Here is a 20,287-nt window from a genome sequence, read left to right as displayed (position 1 = left end):
TTGATAGCAGTCGCAACAGTGATGCTGGTTTTGTTTTCACTTCTGTGTGTGTCATCATGGCAAAATGTGGTCCTGGAGACACCTGCTGAAGGGCTTTTTTTTTTTTTTTTGTTTATTGTGATTGTAAATTAAATATCTTTAAGTTTTGACTGTTGGTTGAACAAAACAAGCAATTGCACGACATCACCTTTTATTTTTGTCAGAGCATTTGATTGCTGCCGGGATGTAATGAGAACTTCAACAAATAAAACAACAAACATGTTTTGAAGAAGATTTCCAATTCTAGTTTTAATTGAGAAAATAATTGGTAGAATCATCCTTACTGAAAATAATTATTAGATGCAACCCTATTCTTGTAATTATGAAAGTAACAGAATAAGTAGATAAGAAAAGTCATAGCATATCATAATTTTCTGCTTCAGAGAGTGAGGGAGCACAATTTTTCTCTTGTGTTTTTTTTCCTTATCATATGGTTCTCACTATGTACGAATCGATTTTCAGCCTCCAGAATACATAGTTAGGCTGCATGTTGATTTGTGCTGCTCTAACAACCTTATCTTGACTTAGCTGACTCAATTATTCAAAAGGGACTCAGTGTTTCACCACCAGCTTATCATCTTTACACCTTCTCTCTGCAAAAAAGATGTTTTTCAGCAGTGTCCTAATAACCCCACTGACGCTCTCTGAAACATTACGTAGAGGTATTAGAATTTCAATACAGATAGTTGGACAAAAAAGGTTAAGAAAGAGTGAAATGGGTTTTAAAATTTACATTTTTGTATCTTGTGGAAAATTGTATGGGACAATGGGTTTCCTGTTTGTGAATGAGGCCTGTACTAGACTTTTTTTTTTTTATCTCTGTTGACACTTGTATTTCATATGGGTAAGGTGCTTTGATGTTATTTAAATTCTCCCTCTATTCATGTCTTTATAGCTCTGTCCTCTCCATCTCATATCTGATGTTATGATGCCCCTGAAAAAGCACTATAGACACTCTCTGTGGTCGGAATGTACGCATTTTATACAGAACAACAGCCACAGCTCACTCTTTAGACTCTTTAGAGCTATATTTATATGAACATCACATTATGTCTCCAAGGAGATGGAGTAGCGTTTTTCCAGAATGGATGAAGCACACAACTATATATCTCAAGAAAAAAGCAGGATTTGCTGTTTGAGCGGTTTTATCCTTTGTAGTCATCATATTTGTTTTCTTATTTGTATCTATAAGTAGAGATATCCCGAGCAAATCCTAAGGATCAGTCGATATGCAGTTTGTGGTACTGCTGAATTGTATTTGGTTATATACTGAAAGGTTGTTTTTTTTGTATAAAAAGAATATAATCAACAGCACCACAAAACTAAAGCCTTTTTAAAAGCCGACTTTTTAAAAATCTAGTGTACTCAAGTATACTACACACTAATCAACAAAGATCGCCCACTCTGCCTTTAAGGAAACAACTTACAAAAGCTGAACATTACAATCTTCTGAATTACTTTTATCTGGGTGTTTCTAATAAACCGGCAGCAACACACAAGCAGTCACACTTTCTGATTGGACAGACAAGGTTCAGGCCTAAACTGTATGAACATATTCATCACATTCATCCTTTTGGAAAAAAGTGCAAACATTTTGCATCCCATCTCAACTGATTGACCTGCTTTATGTTCAGTGTACCTTACGCAAATGTTTAGTGTTATTCGGGTGTCGGATGTGGTCGTTGATGGGGAACCAGCTTGTTGCACAGGAGGTAATGAAGTGATAGCCTAATTGAGAGTGAAATAGAAAACTCACAGCAGCATGTGAGTGATTCAACCTGTTTTCTCAACAACTCCATCCCCACCAGCAAGCAATTAGATCCAACACATGAGCAGATTATGGCTTTGCTTTGCTGGATTTCGAAGTTAATACCTCGAAATTCAAACATTTCATATTTTCTGCCTTTCGAAGACACCGACGTATGAAATTACCCAGAGGAGCTTTAAAGCTGAAATGCATTGGATCATTTAAATATCCAAATAGAATACACAATGACGCCTTGGCAAGAATGATGGCGGAAAGATGTCAGAAACAAAAGAACATCCAAAGCGCTGCTGCATAACAATTCATGTGAAATCCCCTACATTCACCATCTGCTCTTTCAGCTCTTGTGGTGGCTTTTTAGATGCTGTTTTTCAGTGAAAGTGGTGTTTTTTAAGGCAGACAGCTCATCAAGATGAGTAACAAGTGTTCAGATTCGAGATGAGGGGAGGAGGGCAGGATTAAAAAGACAGCTCAAGGTGAAATGTTGCATATTGAGTATAAACCAAAAATCAGGAAATGCATAAAAACATTTCACAAGTAGTTCAAGGGGAAAGGTAAATGCACTCCATGTATAATAAACCAATCTCACACTTAAGTGGGTGCTAAGGAAGAGCAACTCTTTAGGAATTCGGTATGTGTGCTTTTGTATATTGGATCATTTTGTGTTTGTTTTGAGTTTGTTTAGAATTCAACAGTGTTGCACTGGAGTGCAAGTACAATACCAACACAGTCTCACAGCAGTTTGTGAAATATTCACAAAATGTAATCTATTTGATTTGTGTACCTAGAGATGAATTTCCCTTTTTTTCGTGACACTCAGCACGACTTTCGACAACGTATTTTTTGTGCGTTTTCCTACGAATGTCCAGCAACATGTGACGCACGTGTCAGTTTCTACTCCAGTCTTTTCAAAATAAAACAACTTAGTTAGGGTTAGGCAACCAACTACTTAGTTGCTGGCGCACTGTGTCACGACATACTCAACTTGGTGATAGGCAGCTATTCTGATGCCTGTTTCTACTACACTGCTCTACCGCATTTCTGTACTAAAAGGGGGAGTCTTTTGATTATGTGCTCAGTTGCCAGTTTATTAGGTACATCCAGATAATAGCAATGCAAATAGGTTGTAATGTTCAGCTTTTGTTGAAAATATATTCTTAAGGAATTCAATTTCATGGTTATTTTGGAGGCTGTATTTTTGTGGTGCTATTCTTTCGTACTGACAGATGTTTCTTACATGTTATCCACCCCATTTATCTCAATGAATAGAAAAACCGTGCCAGATGGCCTCAATTTTATTTGTAATCACTTCCGAATGCACAAGTTAAATCTAAGAAAAACTGACTGTGAAAAATATTAGGCTTTCAGTAACGAGACACTTTGATGTCACACACATCAGTGTTGACGACTGGCTTTCTGTGTTAAACTGACAGAGATAAATGTGCCATCACCAGACACTGCAGTATTTTATGGGCTTCCAGTTCCCAAATGAGGACAGAAGTCTGTTTTTCTTAGATTTATTTGGAAGTGATTGGAAATTAAATGGAGGCCAGCTGGCGTCTTTATTTCTCATTCATGTCTTCAATCTCTACAAACTATTTTGTGTCAAAGCGCTTTTTTATTTTTGATTTGACTTCTTTGATTAACGTTTATGCCATTAAACATGTTTTGATGTGTCTGAATGAACTCTTTTTTTGTACAGCAGCCTCAGGGAAAAGTTTTCCATCTGTACTTTGAAGGTTTTTGACATTTTTGACATCTTTAATTGCTGCTTCTGTCCATCAGTACAACTTCAATGTCACAGGCAGCTCTTCCTTTTGACAGAGGGCAAACTATTACCTGACACGTGAGTCACTTCTATAGACCGTTAAAAGGCAATTTTCTCTTCCATTTACGGCACAGAAGATGTTGTTACTTTGTTTTTGGACACACTCTATCGAGGTCTGGCATTTTGACAATCTATATGTCTTTCTCCCAGCTCGGGTGAAGGACTTATGATGGGATCAACTGTATTCAACCTGTGAAGTAACAATACAATATAGCGTAAAGAAAACAAAAATATCCCAATTATCTCATTTCCAATTCTTGAAAACTATTGTCACTTCTTCATTTGTACACACTTTGCAGTGCCTGTTCGGAGTGGGCCATTGCTTGGCCTCTGGAAGTGCTGCTTGCAGCACTGTCGAGAACCGCTCATCGCTCGTTGACTCCAGGGAAGTGAAGAAGAGTTTGGTTGTAACGTTAGTATATCCAGCATCCTGCAGTGAATGAGCTGCAGCCTGTAAAGGCCCGCTGCGGATGACATCCTGCACAAAGCGATTTTCGCTTTCGCTATTCATATTTAACGTGTCACATGTCAAACTTAACACCGTTTGACATGCGACACTTTAAACGTGACTCACTATAACGAGTCACGTGACTAACGACAGACGTGACAAAATGTCAACCTTGACTTTTAATTTTACCCGGGACCCGAACAGCAGTCTCCTGGGTGAAAGTCCTGTTTGTTTGATCCATCTGTCACCGCTCCAGACAACATGTTCACTTTGTCTAAATGTGTTCTCAGAGATTATGCGCTAAATTAAGTAATAGTAAACTGGAAAAAAAAATACTTACCTCCATCTTAAAATATACAATAAATACTAAAATTAACTGTTTTATATTATTTTATTTTAATATCAAATGTGCCTTATTTCTGCTTCCTGGTTAGAGATAGAGAAACAAATAGATGACAAATACTGTGGTCTTCCAGCAGAAAATGAGAAAAGAAAAACTGCAGAATAGCACTTTCCAACCTTGACAGGAGGGGAGGAGATAAATCAGACACACCTGTGAGCTGGGGGAAGGGGAAAAAAACAAAAGATAATGCAGTGACTTACATGGAAGTAAACAGAGTGGCAGTTGTTTCAAGAAATGAGTGAATTTCCTGGACTTCCCTGGACAACAACAACATGCTGTTGGAAGTGTGCTGATCCCTGGAGCAGGTTTGGATGAATCTCGTTCTACTGCCTCTTTGACCTGCTCGGATGTAGCTGTGGACTTCCCTGTCTTTGTTGGACCTACAGAAAGTTAAGATAAGTCTCCTTTCCTGCAACTCTCCAGTCTTCCTGCCTCAGGTTAACGTGCATTACCTCATCTTACCCTGCTCATCAGACTTGATATCAATTCATGATGCTAATAATTTACTTTTACCATAACGCATTTATTGGATCTATAACATGCTTGCTGATGGGAATGGAGTTAAAGAGTATCAGGTTGAAGCACTTATCCCCCAGTTTTCACTTCATTAACTCCAGTGCAACAAGTGGGTTCTGCACCAAAGACCACATCCAACACCCGATTAACACTAAACATTTGGGTAAAGTCCACTGATCATAAAGCAGCTCAATCACTGGAGATTGGGATGCACAACACGCATGCAGTCCCACTTTCTGATTGGACAGGCATGTATCTCAGGCCTGTACTGTATAAACATATTCATCACATCCATCCGTTTTGAAAAATAAGCGCAAAGATTTATATTCATATACATCAGCAAATTCTTTTTCTGTTCTCATTTTGGAATTGGGAAACAAACGCTGCATACACGGGTTGATGGGTGGGTCAAAAACACCGGACTTTCACTCAGGAGAGCGCTGTTCGTACCCCGTGTGAAACCAGAAGCCAACGTGGATTTATTTGTACTTAAATTACGGCACTTCCCGAGTTATTTTAACCCAAACCACGATCTTTTCCTAAACCTGTAAGTAGTTTTGTTGCCTAAACCTAACCAAGTTGTTTCCTATGAAGACGGACATTTTTTTTGAAAAGGCTGTATGCATGTAACGAGCGGAAATTGATTACTGGACATTTGTAGGAAAACACATGAAAAATGGGGAATAACTTTTCGTAAGATGTCAAAGGAACAGTTGTGTTAGAATACATTGGATGGTGGCCCACTTTTCAGTTTCACTTCAACACTAAAAGACAATCCTCAACAGTGATTGATGTGACATCAAAGTGGCTTATTGCCATTCTCTGTTATACTGAAAGCCTCAGTTTATCTTTGATTTATCTTGTATGAAAGTGGAGGGATGATTCTTCATTTATGTCTTCAATCTACAAACCATTTGGTGGCTGCGCTTTTTTACGTTTGATTTGATTTCTTTGTTTAACGTTTATACCATTAAACCTGCTTTGCTGCGTCTGAATGCTCAATAAGTAAAGCAGCTTCAGAGAAAAGCTTTCAGTCTGTACTTTGAACGGGACATTTGTGTGATTACTGCTTCTGTCTGTCAGTACCACTACAGTGTCCTGCCTCAGGTTGATGTGCATTATACCTCATCTAAATGGTAAATGGACTTGCATTTATAAAGCGCTTTTCTAGTCTTCTGACCACTCAATCTAAATACCTCATTCACACACCGATGGCTATACCTTCGGGAGCAATTTGGGGTTAAGTGTCTTGCTCAAGGACACATCGACATGTGACCCGGAGCAGCCGGGGATCGAACCACGCGCTCTCGATTGGTGGACAACCTGCTCTATCCTCTGAGCCACAGTCACCCAAATCTAACAGCTGCCCACATCTAACCCTGCTCATTGCCTCCTGGGCTGACTTGATATATATATATATATATATATATATATATATATTCATCATGCTAATACTTTTACTTTTAACTCCATCCCTACTTTTGAAGCAGCCACCCACCTCAGTCTTCAGGCAGCTGTTTGCTTCACACATTTCTCACCACTGTTTGTAGTACTTGATTTTGATCCTCAACAAAGAGACAACAAGTTCCGCTTTCGCTGCAAATTCAGCTCAGATCCCAGGGGGGGAAACACTATTAAAGGTTTCCTCATCTTGAGCGGGGAGGGGGTAAATAAGGGGCAGCAGGAGAGAGATGGACGGCCTGTCCATAGCTAATCACACACATGTCTGGAGAATCTTGAAAGGATGTGCTTTGATACAAGTTGGAGGACGATCTGTCCCCTTCAGTATTAATCACATTAACCCTCTCTGGACATAAAATTATCACCGACTGCTGCCAGCTCCTTGAAGGCTCAAAGGAGTTAGATTTGCATATTTTAGAGGATCATCTTTAATACACAAACATGATCAGCAATAAGAGCAAAGGAGGTAAAATACACAGTGGACAGCTGATCAGATATTAATCTACCTCACATGTTTGATGCATCTTATTTATAATACAACTGAGCACTGTGAGTTTAGAGTGAATTATTTAACAAAGTTTAGATTAGACCGGTAATTTAATAAAGTCATTAATCCACACGTGAGGACAAGATTTAGATTTCCTCTGAAGCTGATGTCTTAAAGTCCAATGTTAACATCTACTGTTGGGTGAAAACTTTAAGGCTCTGTCGCTCACTTGTCCGAGATGATAGATTGTATTCTACACATCCAGGCGGACGCGTGTGCGTTTGTGTTAGTAGCCAGTGATGCAAATTTTGCATGTCTGTTTACATTCATTTCAACTCAGTTTCCCTTATGCGACAGCGATGATGACATAACTGTCACCATCAGATTTTCATCTGTTTTGACAGACACAAAGTTCAACACATTTGAGCCTTTGCTGGGTGATAGACCCAACTCCAGCCCGCTCGCAGCAATTCCTGTCTTTGTTTCGTTGATTTGAACAGAGAGATGATGAGAAGAGGCATAACTGCTCCTATTTTAAAAACATGTTCTGCTAAAAGAAGATCGAAAAGTGTCACACCAGGTCAGTTGCTGATACTTCTCACTGACCAGACAAGTTCATTGCAGACAGATACCTGAACTGAGCAAAAAAAACTGCTTCAGACTTTAGAATAAAATTAGTTCAAAAGGTGTGGTATTGACCAAATTGACATTGCAGTATCAGATCTAAATATATTTTAACATCAAGGCTAAAAAATAGTTTTAAAAGTTATCTTGAACTTTGATGATTTTAGAAAGAAATCATTAAAACTTAAACAATACTAGAAAGCAGAAAAACTTTAAGGGAATTTCACATCTTTTTTTCATTTACCTCGTGAAAAAATGTGTATAAATCTGGTGAAAAAGTAAAGTACTGGGTAGAGCGCAACTAGCCTTGCTCCACTTTGTCTTGACATCAAACTTTCAAAGTTATGGCAATGCCCCACAGAGGCCTAATTTGGCAGATTCAATGTGGTAAGCGGTAAAAAGTACTGTGCACATTTAGATAAGAGGATTTGCATCTTCTGATTTGGTAAAATCCCCAAAACAGTCATTTAAATCATATAATATGTCCTTATCCATTTTTGTGACTCAAAACTAGAAAGTTTGCAGCTCAGGATCTTCTGTAGTTTCACTTGCATGTGTTTCTATAGAAACACTCGTTTGTGAGCCTATTTTTGCATTCTGTTTTCATGCATCCAACTGCATTCTTGCCAATGATTTCTGCTAAATCTGAGCCCATGTCCGCATACAGCATGAAATAGTGCAGACTGTGCAAGTTTAAAATGTAATTGGCCTAGTTTACACACATAGCAGTGCATGAAGAACAAAACAGCACATGAGAGCAGTAACACTGACATTGTTTTTCCATTAAAGAAGTCAGTTTTTCCTCCTCCTGCACCCCCACATGGCTCATGCCATCATAAGGAGGTCATTTGCTAATAACGTAAGATCATGATTGCCTTCATGCACATGACACCTTCACAAAATGAAAGTGTCAGATTTCACAATGTTGCTCATTAATTAAAAAGCTCTGGGTGCTCATTTTGAAGGGATTCAAAAATCAGTTTTCTTTTTTCATCCATAATAGATTTTCTGCTTTTTTTATGAGTGAAGCATACAGATGTTTTTTGCTCTTTAATTCGCAAGTGGTCCTTGCTCTAATTTCCCCACATATCTCTGGATAGAGGGGATATTGACACTGTTTGACAGCCCTTGAATGTGTGGAGATGATTTACTTATTGACTACATAACTGCAAATCAAGGTTACTCCTTACTTTCTATCAGGATTTAGTTTTGGTTGGTTTTCTTTGCAGTGGATGATTTCTGCTTTTAAAGGGACTCTCTGTAAGAATCAGAAATTGCTTGTTGACGGTGACACATGTGGCCGTTAGTTCAACGGCAGTGAGCGTACTGTTGCTCGTGCTCGCACTACCGTCACACACGATACTGAACGTGATTGACAGGCATCATGTTGATTAACGATAGCAACATTAGCCAGCTAAAACCACAATATCACTATATATTTCACATGCTTGGCAGTAATGTTAGCTTACCAAACAAAGGTTTGGCCGATGTTGATCTTATTGTTAACTTTTCCTGCTTCAGCCTCCCGACCGTGGTCAGAAGGCACAGGGGAGACACCGTAGTTTTGGTCTCCTGGACCGGAGTCGATAACGTTACTCGCTCTGGAGTTAACCTCCGTGTCTCTACTCAGCAGCAGGGGAACAAGAACAATTTCTGCACAAACTGCAACTTCCACTGTACATTTCCTGGATATTCTCAAAGCTAAACTAACTCTTTTCTGCTCCGCTGCTCACTCGTTTTCTCACACACTCGCCGTCGCTCTCTCTCTCTTGCTTCGCCACTCACTTCCCATGCACATTTTTCTCACTGGCTCTGCTATTATCCCACAACACTAGCTTTCGCCCGACGTCGGTCACATTCCTGTTTTGCGAGACGGGCTTCACTAGGTATAACTTTGTTTTTTCTTGTGCTTCCCGAAAGTCGCGAAAGGTCTCATTTTTTAGGTTAGGGTACAACCTGTTTTAATTATCAAGTGTGAAAGGTTGCATACAGTCCCTTAAGTTCCATTTGATCTAATTCAGTTTCATACTTGTTTTACCTCCTTTCAGAAAATGTTAAATAGGGGGAAATAAAGCAATGACAAACTTCCCTTGTCATTTTGAATGTTTGGGGTCCAGCACGCCCCAGACAGTTATAGTAGTTTACATAACACACACAAAATAATTTCAACAATAATGCCACCAGCTCTCCCCTCTTGTATCTGTACTGGCTGTTCGGCAGCTTTATAGAAGCACAACATTACCGTCTCCTCACTAACTGCTGTATCCGACTCACGCTGGCTCGTGTTGTCAGCCATCTTCAGGGACGTCTTTTATCATCTCCGAACAGAGTCTTATGTAATTAGTTGATTTGTTGGGTTTTCTCTTCCTGTTGAAGTCTGCTGCCAGATTGGGACTAAGCAGCATTTAGTTCGTATTCAAAATGATAACAAACACCGCCATCTCATTTGGCACAACTAATGCACCATCTCCGGTCCTTGATTACAAACGTACGCTCCTTTTTATGTGCGTCATTGTATCCGTTGATATCGTGTATTTTCACTGAACTTACTTAACAATCTTGTTTCCTTTTTGTGTGTGTTGTTGTGATGGTTTATGCCGTCTGTTTGCTCTTCTCTATTTCTTTGCTCTGGAACTGAGCACCAACACTGTTGTGTGGCTATATCATTTTCTTTTTTTTTTTCAGAGAGAAAGTATATGGACACTAAATTGACCTCTTGATTAATGTGTGTTTTCAGAGGCAGAGATTACAATTAAGATTAGGAATTTAGTTTTTGTTTTGGAAGTTCTTGCAGACAATAAAAAGACCAAAGGAAAATAACATGAAGATAACCTTTAATCAGCTGATTGTATCTCTAAACCTTTAACTTGTGCTATTGTTTTTATTCTATCTCTAAAACAGTGTGTTCTAAGTAGTTGTGTCAGTTCCAGTTCATGTTTGGTATTTTTTACTTCTCCGACTGAGTGCCCTCAGAGCATGCCATTAGATGAAAGTGCACAATATTGCAATGTTGAACAAGGTCCACAAATTACATTTACTGTAAACCAGCATGACAAATATAGTCTACTTCAGCTCGACAAGTGCCACAAATAACCTGCTTCATTAAACCACCTACACGCAATCAAAACAGAACAGTCCCTGAGTGTGAAACAGAGGTCACTCTTCTCATGGTATTGGAGGTTATATCAGTGGATATTCAGAGCATGCAGTGGCTCTCCGCCAGCATGATGGATTTCAAAAGAGACCTGACGTTTAAGTGCAGACTTCCCGCTGTTAAGGGTGTTTGAAGGTTGATATCTACTCGGGGTGAATTGGTTGCTATTGGGTGTGTATGAAATAGGCAACAAATTATTTATCAGATGTGGATGTAGAAGGCTGGTCTCATACACCGTTTGTAGCTATACCTACGTAAAAAGTAATGCACCGTAATTCTTTTATACCGCATCCTACGAAATCAACTCGTATGTAATCCACGTAATCGTGAACCAGGAAGTATAAAGAGTGATAAACACTGCGTAGGGATGAGGTCGGGGTGGATCCCGTCTGCTCTGATTGGCTGTTGTGTTAGAAGGCCTGAAGGAGTGAGCTGGGACTATAGTCCCTTCATAGTGGGCACCTGGCTGTATGATAGGCAACATTATTTTAATCATGCCATATGTTCAAGTGGAACTTAGCATTTCATCAATACCTTGTAATTTCATATTTGTATTTTTTGTGATAATAGCATCTTTCAAATTATGTTGAATAATAAGTGTTTTAGTTACCTAAACCTACCATCTGTGAGAAACAGGATTCAAACTTGGGTCCTTGGTGTCAAAGTCTTGAGCTTTGCAGCTTCAACCATCCATTTTAAGGATTGAATGAGAGACAATACTGTAGAACCAATAACAGTAACCGACCATTCATTTCTACTGGTAAAAAATCAACCGAAACACACCATCATCATCAGTTTTCTGTATCCTGGTTGTGTTATAATTAAACATTATCAAAAAGCTAGTTTTACATGGTAACTATTGTGTAAACATAGAATAACACCACCAGGTATACAGAGCTTCTTTTCCCGTGTAGTTCGATGGATGTCACACAGCAAACAGCTTTTGATACAGTCGTAACTTTTGAAGCAACAACAACATGATCAGATATGAAATCACATTTCATGTTTGACCTTAAACCGGAGCACCTTGGTTCACACCTTGATGCTTGTTGTCAAGCATTGGCCCTGCGGCAACATGTTGGAGGAGGGACTCACAAAATGAGTATGACACTGGGACAGGCTATTTTTGTAACTTTTTTTTTTCGAGGTCTTTCAATTGTGATCAATCTTTATTATTTATCAGATTGATTGAAGCTGGTTTGGCCCATGATTCAGACAGCAGGTGAAATAAAACGTCTCCACAATTCATCATCATTATCTGCTGTTTGCACCTGTGAGTGCATCAAATTAACGGCGAAGATGTGACTGCATAGTTAGGACATGTTTGTCTCTATATCCTTCCCTTTGCATGAATCACTTTTTGTCATTTATATAACAGTTTTACTTGAATGCGAAATAATTATGATTTGATGTAATTATTCGAAAAGTTTCTTTTCAAAATGCCATGTAGCATAATTAACTGGTTGATATCGGCAGACGGAAAATAATTGCACAGCATCTTCCGAGGCATGGTGGCTGATATTTTCTCAGGTTTTAATATATTTTCTCAGTGTTTGTTCCATGACGGCAGTCTCTCCAAATAGTGGATGTCTCTCTTTTGAACTAAATGTCTTGATATATTTCAGTGTTGCTTTTTGGTCATCTTATTCGGTCATGCTAAGACACTTTGTCTGAAATAGCCAAAAGCATATAGCAGCCTGAGAGTGGCTGTATCAGAATCGTTTCAGTGTATTCCCAGATCCACTGGATAATAAGTCCAGCACTCCTGATTATAGAGTACATTCTCTCTAAGCCTTTATGAACTTTCATAATCGAGAGAGAGTGTCATTATGTTAATGTAATCTGTCAGCCAGCCCTGCTGCAATGCTACAGATCACTGCGTCTGAAAATGTTTAGATTCCTTCTTTGATCACGGCCCCGGTGCCTATCCACAGTCTTCTGTGAACGTTTTAGCAGAATCTCTGCAGCATTTAGAGAGGTACTGCTAAAGCACTCATCTTCTACCTGTGTGCTTATGCTCCAGTGTAGGACTATAGTCATACATTTATGTGTGTGTAGAAATATCAGAGGAACAGATCTGCAAAACCACTGTACATAAAACATGTTGTGCTCTTACCTTCAGGCATCTTGTCATTTTTTAATTGGCCAGCTTATGTTTACAATTTTTATTTAGCATAATAGATGCTGAGGACCAGAGGCCTGTACTACAAAGCAGGACTTGGGGTTAGCGAGGTAACTTCATGTTCACTTCATGTACACTGAATTTGGAATTTGGCACCTTGATATTTTTGCTATCATTATATTGAGTCGTGTTGTATCTTTCTAATCTTTTTAATGGGTTTTTTTCTGACTAATGCATATGCTTTGAGTGAGTTCAAGGTGGTTATCAGTTAAACAATCTCTGCAGTCCTCTGAGTGCAGGATTGAGGCAGCTCCTGTAGGTAGCTATATATACTGTGTATATATATATAGATATACATATACCTGATGAAGGTCAGACGGACTTTCGAGACAGTGTGTGGGAGTTCTTTTCAATGTTTTAATGAACACACCTTCCTCCGATGCACTTGTCACACATCAGGTGTGCAGAGATTTTTTCTTTTCAAATTAAAAGCATTAGAAAAAGTAGATGGCAGTATTTTAGGTATATCCTTTGAATAAATTTGACACCCCCTACCCTCTATTAAAGCTGATATGTTACACAGTTTTTAGGCCTATTTCACCATACAAAAGAAGCACAAGGGGCCTCACATGGTTATTTTTTTATACTCAATCAATATATGGATGACCTGGACTAAACCAGAGCAAAACCAGTTGGCTGATGCAAAGAGAAGGAAATCAACTTGGGGAAAAAATAAACATGACCCACCCTTTTCTAAATTTGACCCTGTCTAACTCAGGTTTCCAAGCAGCACACAGCGTACATGAGCAGGTTGCAGTATTTTTTCCACAACGTTGTATAGCCTCCAGAATACTATCTTTTTCTAAAATGGCACTTTTGTTCCCCTTTAAGTGATAAATATGTCTTTGGCTCTTGTCACTATCATCTATCTACCTCCAAAATGTCAACTTTTCATGAGCTAAGATTTCTGTTTTCAACTTTGTGGCAATGTTTTTTTTTTTAAATAGCCTTCTTTATTTGGCTAAAGAAGTATAGGAGCATTTTGTCAATACAAACAATCCTTCAGTTTATCTTAAAAATTCAATTTCAGCAACGTTGGAGATGAGCTGTTCACTGCACAGCAATATATGTTTAGTATTTGGGTCTATAGAAGGCAAGCAGGACAAAAAAAACAGAAATGTTAGAGCTCTGGACAATCTTTGAATGGATTTACTTGGACAATAGAGACTAAACATGTGCTTGAAGCAGCACAAAAGAAAAGCCATTTGTGACCAACAAATAGAACGACATGCACTCGGAGCGGACCCAGACATCCCCTTTCTGAATCGTGAAGAGCTCAGTATTGATGTGTTCCAATCCTACATGAGACTATACAGTTCATGTTCAATGTGCCAATCTTCAACAAGTGCACAACATCTTTTTTCTTCTTATTCTATGTATTTAAACGTGTGTCTCTTGTTGTGCTGTGAGACTGAACCAAATGATCGATGATTTTCTCACATTACATAGTCATTTGATCCATAGTTAATATACAAATATTGGTTATAGCAACTTTAATAACAACACACCCTTCTTTATAGGACTGTACTTTAACATAACATCACTGTTCTGTAAAGAGCTTTAAATAAAGGAAGGCAAAAGCATGTGATGACTTCATCCGGTCGTGAAAGGTGACCGCAAGGAATGAATTGGCTGTCCACGCAGACAATTTAAAGTGCAGCGTCAGCCTCATCTTTTCCCATGCTGTGTGGTTAAAAAATCAATCAATGAAATGAGAGGCAAATTTATCTGCAGTCAGCAGGGTCATTTTTTGTCAAAGTTTCAAATTCCCCCAAATTATAACAGATTAGAGCTGTCCCAGATATTATATTCAGACAAGCGTAGCTTTTCAGCACATTAAATAGGCTACTGGAGCCATTGGAAATAGCGTGTCCCCATTACTCTGCAGCTCTATAAAGTTCATCAAAACATTATTAGCTGGTGTCAAAAGTGGCAGAAACTTCCTTACCAATGATGTTATCTGCACACCACAATGCAAACTTAGATTGTACAGTTATATACTGTAATGAAACAGCAGATACAATGACATTTCCTCTCTGATTAAACGACAGATGTAAGGGCCCAATGGAATATTAGAGGGTTTTTTTTCTTGGTAGTGTGTTTCACTTTTACACTCACTTTTATAGAGATTTGTCCTCCAAGACTGTGATATTTCCTATATTTTTGGAGGACAGCCAAATCAGGAAATGTTTTCCAGGGACATGTGACTATTTCTCAGCCCGTTTGCAAAAAAAAAGGCATATGAAAGCCACAATAATGCGCAAGACATTTTTTTAGTTACGTTTGTCACGCGTTTTCTGTACTTAAGTTACGTTGTTTCCGTATGTATTTCACTTATTTTAAGCCCAACCATGATGTTTTTCTCAAACCTAACTAAGCGGTTTTGTTGTCTAAACCTAACTGCGGATGCTACCATAGTTTTGTTGCTTGGTGTACAAATGACCCCCAAAAAGCGGCGTACAAATGACACACGAAAAGGCTAAAATGCGTCCTCATGACACGCGGAATGTCCATGTAATGTCATGCTATATATACGCCTTCCCATGAGACTGGGTTGGTATTTCTACATGATGCCTCAGTACTGCACGCATGCATCCGGTGATCCAGGTTTATGCTATTTTGATCATAGCTGGATCATCCCACATTATACTAGAACAGTGTGCATGGTCAGATTTTTACTCGGGTTATAAGCTGTCATTCGTGACTGTGTATACATGCACAAGAAAAAAACAAAAACCAGAGAACAAGTTCACATGTACAGCAGCAACCTTGTTACTCTAAGATCCATGTTTAAATGCAGCTGGTACGCAATATCCCATTTTCTTACATTTCCTTATAATGTTTTTTATCATTCTTTTATTTTAATTCTATTAGTCATGTAGGCTACAGTAAAACACTGCTTCCTGAAAGCTTCTTTTCTGGACTGACTGTACACTGAGCGAACAGGCTCTGACGTGAGAGAGCACACTATTTATTTATTTATTTACATTCCCTGAATGCGAAGCTTGTACACAAATGTCAGCATCAGATCGTGTAATTTCCAAAACATTTGCTTTTTAATCATTGGGTGGGTTAGAGTGTTTGCCGAGACACTGATACAAACAATATTGCTCTTTGTGTGAGTGTGGGCGAGTTTACCCTTCATCCCCTACATACTGTACATTCCCAAACACTGAACATCAGCCTTAGTGTCCACTGAAAATTACAGGGAAGAATCCAGCATAAAAGAAGACAGTTACTCTGGTAATAACCCTCGTGACTTAGAAAGAAATGCAGCCACCATTTTCCACCTCGAATGAAGGATAAATCTCATCTTTTCAGCAGGGACAACAACTTACTGTTGTACAACAGAGGTGGGAGAAGTAGTCAGATACCTAATAAAAGTAACAACAATACAAAAAAAGTGTATCTGATTGTAGAGGCAGATGATGGACAGCAATGAAGAACAAGTGGAGAGCCATGAAGTCTGCTGGTGGACCTCATCATTAGGCTGTCATGTCGGCATTACATGCACACATAGCTACACTGCAGATATCTGTTCAGACACAACGGGCAGCACTTTTCACTCACCATCAAAAGATATTATGTTTTTGTTTTTTTGCTTATTTGGTGACATGATTTAAGGTTAGGTGTACCCACGTTCCCTTAAACTTCTTCAGGAACTTGTACACAGTGATGGAAAATAACTAATTTAACTGCTGCAAGTACAATTTTGAGGTACTTGTATTTATTTTACAGCTAGTTACTTTGATTTTACAAACAAAACATATGATCAACTTATTAAATGTGATGCATTGTTATATATTAAAGGCCCATATCCCTGGGAAAGACTCGTTTTTTAAAATATTGTAGCACATATAATATAATAACTCCACAACTTCTATCTTGTGTGCAAAATATATATATACAAAATCATAACATACCATTAAAACTGGATGTGAATATTATATTTTCACCTCAGTCAATTAAGTGAAAGACGACCTAAGACTCAGCCCATCGTACACTATTATCTGGTAACCATGGTAACACATGTTCGCACAGCCTGTGAGTGGGGGGATTTTCCCAGATCAATCAGAAAGTAAAAAGCAATTAAAAGAATGAATGAAATGTAGCGACCTCACAGTAACTATCTCCCCCGTAATAGTATCTCCTGTTTCTACCGATTCGTCACTACTTATGATATACGAGGTCCAGTTGCAGTCTGTACTATTAATATTCATAATCAATTATTTCTTCTTGAGCTCAACAGAGAAGATAAATAACAGAAGAAAAAATGAGTCTTATACTTTCTGGGGTGCAAGAACAAGTAGTAATCGTTTCCTTTAGTTTAGTAGAGGAAATGTGATTTGATGAATGACTTGGGCGTTTTACATTCATCCCATGTGGATAACCCTGCACAGCTATCAACATGAATATTCTGTGTACACCAGGCTGGTTGCCGGGTGTCTATAATTATCTTCGGATGATCAGTACTTCTTAGTGCTAATGAAGTACTTCAGTTGTGTAAAAGAACTGATTATGAGGAGTTGTTCCTTTATGCAGCCATGCAAACAGTTTAATCAGACTTAAAGCATTATAGCCAATTGTTCCAATAGTGTGTGCATGTAAACATCATATGCTCAGAGCAGTGTTGACTGTGAATTATATATTTATTAAGTTGCGTTCAGTTAATTTGCATTAATAGAGCCATTTTGCTTCCATGGATGAGAAATAATTTGCTGTAGAGCCATTTGCTCCAACGACGCAGTTTGAGTGATTCTTTTTATTTTGTTATTAATAACCCCGAGGGGAAATTCCCTCTCGCTGCGTGCGGTGGAAGAACAATCGTAAACCCATATAAATATAAATTGAAAATAGAAAGTCGTCTGTTCTCTTCGAATTGTACCACGCTGTTCTAGTAGTTAGGATGTGCCTCGTGTGTCTGTTAAATGTGGAATTTCAGATGAAGTGGTCACAATTTGCTTTTGTAATTCATGAGATTGATACAGTTCAATAATCCGCTTCTCCTTTTTTTGCATGCTAATGTTTCCAATTTGTCAATTTATATTAGTTAGGCAACGGGTGCTAAATGTACCCGCCAAGAATCATTTCCACATACAGTACAAAGCGCTTTTGCAGAGCTTGCACAGATTAGTAGATGAACATCTGGAGCTTTATTAGTGCCACCCAAAATGCTCAGAGGTTACATTCCTGATCACACCTGCTCACTGTCGGCCTTCATTGCAACTGTCTATATCTGTACATGGGTGGCCTCCATGGGGAAAAGCAGGTTATTACTGTTCAAACCATTAGATGTGGCAGCCAGCTGGAGCCCTATCAAGGCTCATTTCAGCAAAAGACTTAAAAACAAATTTCAGATTCTGACTTACAATTTCGGTTGTTGTTGTGTTATAATATGATGTGTGGCATTTACCTATTATGAACCTGTTATTGTTATGGGGATATACACTTTTAAAGGAGACATATCATGAAAAACTCACTTTTCACAACTGTCACAAATCACAAACTGTCGCTAAAGGGTGCATCGGTTTCCGACGCTGAAGGGCGCACCTAATCGGTGGTGTTTTGACGAGTTGGGAGTGAGCCTGGGTTGTATATACAGGTGGTTTGGTAACCTGACTGCTCAGGACTGAATATAGGCAGCAGGAAAAATCCCTGGCACAGAACTACCATGACTTCATAACATGTATACCACTCGCTGCAAAAGAAAAGCTCAAAACATCATTAAGGACACCAGCCACCCAGCTCATACACTGTTCTCGCTCCTTCCATCAAAAAAATGTCACCGGAGCATCAGATCACACACCACCTGTCACAATAACAGCTTCTTTCCTCAGGCTGTCGCTGAACAGTTGACTCATCCATCCAACATGTTATGTATCACTGTATAATATATTGTGTGTAATGTTCTTGTTGTTGTCTGGGGGGGTGCCCCTTGTGTAAAGCAGAGCACAAGCATTTCATTGTATTTTCATACACATAACAATAAATGTGAACTTAAACTTGTACTGTATATTCAGTGAAAGACAGTATGACAAAATGTAAACATGTTCTAGGTGAAACCCAAAGTATGAACATGGAAATGAGTATGATATGACCCCTTTAAAAATGATTTATAAAAAGCTTCTTTAACCCAATTCAAAGAACATTTTGCCACAAAAGGTTCAATTTTAGATTTGTGCCGAAAATATAACCTTTTAGGGCTGAAAGTGTCATGCTTTTCGTGTTTCTGCTGCAAAATAAAGTTGTGCACTGGAAGTGCAAGTTGAGTATTATAAATTATAGAAATTCAGAAAGACTGTTTCTGTATTTCAAGGAGTTCCAGCACTAAGATATTTTTCATCTAACAGCAAACCATGAAGCCTTAAAAATGACATTTCCAGCTATTTCTGTAAACCTTTATTGATATTCAGCACATTCAGGAACAAACACCATTTTTATCAAGTGTTCCGCGGATTAAACAAGAAGCAAATACCGCACATGCACATGCATCAAAATGCAAAGATCTGTGCATTCAGAAGCATAAATTACATGATTATGTTCTCTGTAAAGCTTGTGCCTTAGAAACATACTGATGTTAACTCGGATAACCTCAGAAGTGTGTGATGACATACTCAACACTGATGCTCCCTCTCGACACTCACAAACTATGTACAAATGTATTTACATTTTATCTCTACATAAATTTTATCTATACACATTTTTGAATTATTGATCACTTTTTAAAATGCATGGGTTTTCAGGAAGCTGTAACACAGAATGTATAATTTATTAGCAATACTGACAACTTGATCCAATCATACTGTTGGGTTTTGAAAATGACTCCTTCTCCAATGAATTGAATTTTAGGCCTGACAAGCACCTTTTTCTCCTGGAGTAGACTATATAAATGAACTGAATATCCAATAAACTGGAAAAGAAGCTTCACTAACTAAATTCAGAGCGAGAATGACAACTTCAACTTCAGCCTGCCGAATGTCTGCTCAGCACAAAACCAGCATTGGTTCCAATTCTGTAGTTGGAAGTTTTAAAGTCATTAGGAAACAGTTTGGAAAAGGTCGGGCACTTTCAAAAACATACTTGGCAGGTTATTGGATGAAGCTTCTGTCAATCAAATTGATGCTATCTCAGCCTACTTGTGTGTTCTAATAACTATAATATGTTTATCTTTAATTACAGGATTCAAACTCATTTTCATATTTATGTCATTAACAGCTTTGGAAGGTCAAGCACTACTGAACTCTTTTCAGTTAATGTGACGACTTGCCTTTAATTCAGAGTCTGCTACGGTATCATTCTTCTACCTTTTCAGTATAGTGTTTTTATATTCAATTTTGTTTATTAAATAATTACATAGAAAAGGTTTTATTTTTACGTTCA

The 20,287-nt window shown here is 38.4% G+C and overlaps 1 protein-coding gene across 2 annotated transcripts in view; it reads left to right on the top strand.

Moving 5' to 3' along the window:
- Positions 1-4,649: 4,649 nt before the first annotated feature.
- rxfp1 (relaxin family peptide receptor 1) overlaps positions 4,650-20,287 on the top strand; it is an 84,348-nt gene continuing 68,710 nt past the window's right edge. Inside the window, exon 1 of one of the 2 annotated variants that reach the window (XM_074649150.1) lies at positions 4,650-4,920. The gene's annotated coding sequence lies outside the window, so the exon portion shown is untranslated. The remainder of the gene's footprint in view (positions 4,921-20,287) is intronic. The other variant, XM_074649151.1, reaches the window with a different exon arrangement.

The sequence above is a fragment of the Sebastes fasciatus genome, chromosome 10, assembly GCF_043250625.1.
Source record: "Sebastes fasciatus isolate fSebFas1 chromosome 10, fSebFas1.pri, whole genome shotgun sequence".
Lineage (NCBI taxonomy): Eukaryota > Metazoa > Chordata > Actinopteri > Perciformes > Sebastidae > Sebastes > Sebastes fasciatus.
The sequence above is the reverse complement of the archived record's forward strand: the minus strand, read 5'-3'. Positions and strand labels throughout refer to the sequence as shown.